The following is a 5679-nucleotide window of genomic DNA, read 5'->3' as shown; positions in this document are numbered from 1 at the left end:
AAAAGATACCTTAAAAGAAACTTGCATTTAACAAAAACACATTTCTGATTTATAACAAGATAACTATAAGCCAATCATGAAATTTCAGCATAAACACTGTTCATCTGTGCGAACCTCCAGAAAGACTAGATAACACTGTTGGTCTTTGTTTAATTTAAAAATCAAACTACACAAACAAAAGAATCTCAGTCTATAGAAAGGTACAGTAAAGCTGCCTCTTCATGGATGGGTAGAGCCTGAAGCTAGTAAATAAACAAAAGTTTCCTGGGTGGGGGGCTGGCTGTGGATTTATTCTGAATTGTTTATTAATAACCTATTATATTTTATGATAGAAAATGAAACACACCTGTGTCTTTCTTTCTTTCCTCCTTTATAAATGAATTGGGATTCACAGAATCTAAATTCACAGTACAGAAATAGCCAAGTGTCATTAAAATCTTTTTCCATCATATTTGTTTGGTAAAACTAACACATCCCTTATGACTGCGTTTATCTAAGATCAGTATTTCCTTAGAATGGTTGGTAGCACAGGAGACGTGTTCATTACAGTTTTACTAATAATCAACGTCTATCACCACATGATCAATTTAGCTTAAGCTGCCATCAACGCAAACAAATAAGAGCCCTTCCTTTCCTCCCATTGTTGGTTGCATCGCTTACGCATGTCTGCAGCTCACATGCCTTTCCTATAAAGCTTTTCCTGACTACCCCCACCAGGAAGGGATCAGTCTCTTTTTTGTGCCAGTGCTCTCAAAGTGTGGTCTCTGGCCCAGCACATCAGTAGCACCTGGGAGCTTGTGAGAAATACCAAATCTCAGGCTCCACCCCAGACCTGGTAAATCACAATCTCCCAGGCGGCCCAGAGTTTGAACTAGCCCTTCAGGTTTTGCATGCTAAAGATTAAGAGGCACTGACCTTAAGGCACTTTACTTGACCAGAGCCTCATCAATCCCTGGGTACAAGTGAGGTCACATTCATATCGGTCCCCAAATGACACTAGATCCCTCAATCACCTACATTTGCAAGACTCTGAAATCTGTTCAAGGTGTATTCTCCTTCCTCAAAGTGTTTCTTGGAGTCCCCAGGGTGTGTTCACATATGCTCCTGAATCAATGAGGGCTGCTGCTCACCTCTGCTGTTCCTGGTCTCCACTGCTGCTCAACAGGTGACTCAAGCAGATAGTTCTGCATGAATCCACTTAAAAGCTAGTCCAGTCTCCCAAATGAACAAAAGTATGAAATGTGTGATGGCTTTATGGAGCGAGATGCAGAAACCACTGGACACAATACAAGGCTAAACATGACGTTAGCCGCCCTGCAAGTTGCATTGATCAATTGAATTGCCCAGCCAAAAGCAACTTGATTGCATCTCTCCAATGGAAATAGCCTACTCCAGGGCTTCAACTCTACAACCATCCTCTCCTTATTTGCACATCCATTTCTCTCTTCTGCAGTATCACATCATTATACATCCTGATTTAACAATACCCATTTCTTTAAAAAAAACAAAAACAAAAACCTTCCATTACCCTCATATTGTCTTCCAGAATCTGCCCTATTCTCTATCCTCCTTCACAATAAAATTCCTAAAAATACTTGCCTGTAGTTGCTGCCTCCACATTGTTGGTGCCCATTCTCTTCTCAACACCCTCCATTTGAGTTTAATGCCCAGCTCTCTGCTGAAATGGCTTTTAACCAAGATCATCAACAACCTCCAACTTGACAAATGCAATGGCCACCTTCTGTCCTCATCTTCACCTTCTAGCAGCATTTGGCACAGTTGACTGTTCCTTCCTTCTTGAAATATTTTCTTCTCTAGCCTTCCACCCACACTCTCCTCTTTTTCCTCCTGTATCACTGACTATTCCTTCCCTTTTTCTGGCCCTGTCTCCCCTGCCTCACCTTCAAATTCTCAAGTGCCTGAGGGATTGGTCTGGTCCTCTCCACTCTCACCTGAGGACAGCTCATCCAATACCCTGCTTTAAATATCATCCATATGATATTGATGTCACCAAGTTTATATCTCCAGCTCTGACTTCATCCCTGAGCTTTAGATTCACATGTCTAATTGCCTATTTTACATCTCTTCTTGGGTGTCATGTAGACGTCTCAAAATTAACCTGGCCAAGATGGAAGCCTTCAGCTGCTCCACTCCTCAAACCTCTTCCTTCCCCTGTCTTCCCTACTACAGTTAATAGCACCACCAGTCGGTCACTCAGCTGCTCAGTACAAAATCCTAGAAAGCCATTCTTCATCTCTTTCCCTTAATCTTTCCCCTTTCATCTCTCTCCCTAATCCCTTTGTCCAATCCATTGGCAAATGCTATCACCCTTACCTCCAAAATATATCCAGAATGAATCCAGTCCATTACACTCCAAATAAATCCATCCTCTTTCCATGGCTCTCAGGCCCCTCTCCTTTGTGGTCTGGCCCCCATGACCTCTCTAACCTCATCTTCAACCACTCTCTCCAGCGCTCACTGTGCTCCAGCCACACTGACATTTTTTGGATCTTGGACACGCCGAGCTTCTTCCTGTCTCAGGGTCTTTTCATTTGCTCTTTCCTCTGTCTGGAATCATCTTCCCCCAGCTCTTCACTTGGTAGGTTCTTTCTCATCATTTGAGTATTGGCTTATATGTCACCTTCTCAGCAGACTTCATCTTTATCACCCTAGTAAGGAAACTTCTCCTCCCACCAATTTGTCTCTAGAGCATCACCCTGATTTGATTTGTTCCTAGCATTTACCATCTGAATTTTATCTTTTAAAAATACATATTTATGGTCTATCTTTTCTCAGTTTCCCCTTGTTAATTCTTTTATTCCCAGACCTAGACCAATGCCTGGCCCGTAGTCTGTATTCATTGAATGAATGAACGGTCTAACTAACACTTCTGAAAATTTTATATGCAAACTCCCAATTGCATGGGACTCAGATATAAAAAGGCAAAAATGCTAAGATTTGCAGGCCTGTTCTTATATTCCACAGATATGCTTGCACACTCCCACTCATTCATTGGAAGTGGTTTGTTGGCTTTACCATTATCCCCGTCATCATTTTTGGTGACTTCAGTATCAAAGTGGAACTGGGAATGAAGCCCGGTACCTTGTTGTGGAGACTAATTTTTTAACAGAAATATTGGTAAATATATAAATGAAATACAGTTTTATTGCCAATTGGCCCAAATCCCCACTCTCCTGCAGAAATGCTGGCATCTGCATTTGAATCAGGTCCTGATTTCTTCATTTTAATCAGGGATAGAGATAGTTTTCTAATGGTTAGAGATAATATATATCATGAGGTTGAAAGGGATCCAAACAAATTTGTAAAGACACACAATTTTGGTAAAATTTCTGGTTGTCTGCAGAGCAGGTAGAGAGAATAAAATGACAGGGAAGAAGATTATAGGGAAGTCGGAGAATCAAATCATTTTAGAAATCAAACCAAGAAGTTTTCCCAAGGAAATTTCTCATAGTTCATTTAAGAAAGACTTTTTATATCTAGTAAGATTTCTAGAAATGAGGATTCTGTAAGCTCCTCACTGAGGTCCTAGTGATTACCTGTCAGGAAGCTTAATATATCTCACCAAGGCCTTTTGCTATAATTCAAATCCAATTCCCTATGAAGAGGAAGAAAAAGAATAAAATGAAATAATTTAATTTTTTGTTTCCAGATACTGATTAACTACCAGTGAGCCTTGCGTTTTCTAAATCTTATCTCACTGGTTTTATTAATATGTTACACATAACCGTTACTGTTCCTCTTCCCTTGACCTACTCAAAGTTCTTCATATTCTCCTAAAAACGTGTACCTACTAACAGAATACAACCCTGAAAAAAGGTTGGCTGTTGATTATGTGCCAGCCACTGTTCTAGGCACTGAAGATCGAGCAGAGACCAGGACAAAGCCCTGGCTATTAGAGCTTGCATCCTGCTAGGGTGGTGGGAGGAGTGAATAAACAAGATGATCTGAGAGTGTAATAACTACTCTGAAGAAGGTTCAACAGTAATAGCATCGAGGAAGATTTGGGTGGGGAGGAAGCGTAGGTTAGCATAGATAGGATGGTCGGGATTTCTAAGTAGATTTTACTTAAATAGTTGGAAGGATGAGAAAGATCCAGCTTGGCTGGAGAAGGGGCATCCCGGGTGGAAGCATTTGCAAAGGTTGTGAGGTAGGCATGAGAAACTGAAGTAATGCCTGTGTGAGTGAAGAGTGGTGGACTAGGGAGAGTTCTGAGATAAGTCTGGAGAGACAGGCAGAGGCAAGATCATTCAGGGCCTGGTGAGCAGGCCATGGGAAGGAGTTTGGATTTTAAGTACTATTGGGGCATTTTAATAGAAAGCCATCAGGGCATTTGGGGGCAGTGATTTTTTTAAATCGCCCTAGCTGTTGCATAACAAATTACTTGGAAGAGGACAAGAGTGCAAGTGGGGAGTCCAGCTTGGAGGCTTTTTCAGGTCTGTGGGTGAGAGATGATGGTGGTTTGTATTAGCGTGGTGGGAGTGGAAATAGGGAGAAGTATTCAGATTCTGGATATATTTGGAGTTAGAGCCAACAGGGCTTGGATGTGGGGGATGAAGGAGAGAGAGAAATCAATGATGATTTCTATATTTTTGGTTTGATCAGTTGGGCTGCTGAGGTGGAAAGACAAGGGGAAGAAGAGGATCAATTTACTTTGATATTGAAATCACCAAGAATGATGAGGAGGTAGTAGTGAAGTCAATGACCCTCTTCAAATGAATGAGTGGGAGTGTGCAAGTGTATTCATTGGATAAAATAATTCATTTAACAAATATTTATTAAGCCCCTACTATGTGCCAGGCACTGTTCTAGGCTCTAGAAGCAGTACTGCTGAATCACTGCCTCGGTTTGTTTTTCCTTGGGTTCCTTGTCTCAATCTAAACATTACAACTGCCATTTGAGGAGGGTCCATGCCTAATGCCACCTTTCTTCCTCACTGCCCCACTTCATCTAGCATATTATTGGGCACATACTAGTCCAATACATACTTGGTAATTGACCGAATCAATTATATTAAATAGATGCTATAGTGAGTGTAAATACACTAAATCAATAGCCTAACACTACTAGTATTTCAATATAATAATCAATATATTCCCAGTAAAAGGTGATATCAAAAGCACTAAAGTGCTATACAAATTTTTATTAACCTTATCTATAATTTCTTAAGAATTGCCTAAAAACCAAAGCTTATGCTGTTTATTTAAAAGATAGTATAAACATACCTTAACAAAAAAGGTCAAGATAATTACAATTTCAAGCTTTAACGTTAGACATATAGTTAAGTCTAGAAATTTTTACATTAAGATATTGCAGGTTTATCATTATGTTTAAATCTCAGTTCTATGATAAACAAGGAAAATGGCAAATCGAAGATGTCTTATTTTCAGAGCTTGACTCTTCTAATATTATCACTACTGTTTCAGCAGAAACATTAAGAAGTGGTGCACAAGTAGAAGTACCATTTGATCCAGCAATCCCATTAACTGGGCATCTACCCAAAAGAACAAATGGTACACTATAAGAAAGACACCTGAACCCGAATGTTTATAGCAGCACAATTCACAACTGCAAAGATGTGGAAACAACCCAAGTGTCCATCAATACATGAGTGGATTAATAAAATGTGGTATATGTATACCATGGAGTACTATTCAGCTT

This window comes from Propithecus coquereli, unplaced genomic scaffold, assembly GCF_000956105.1.
Source record: "Propithecus coquereli isolate 6110/MARCELLA unplaced genomic scaffold, Pcoq_1.0 Scaffold478, whole genome shotgun sequence".
NCBI lineage: Eukaryota > Metazoa > Chordata > Mammalia > Primates > Indriidae > Propithecus > Propithecus coquereli.
Note: the sequence above shows the minus strand (reverse complement) of the source record.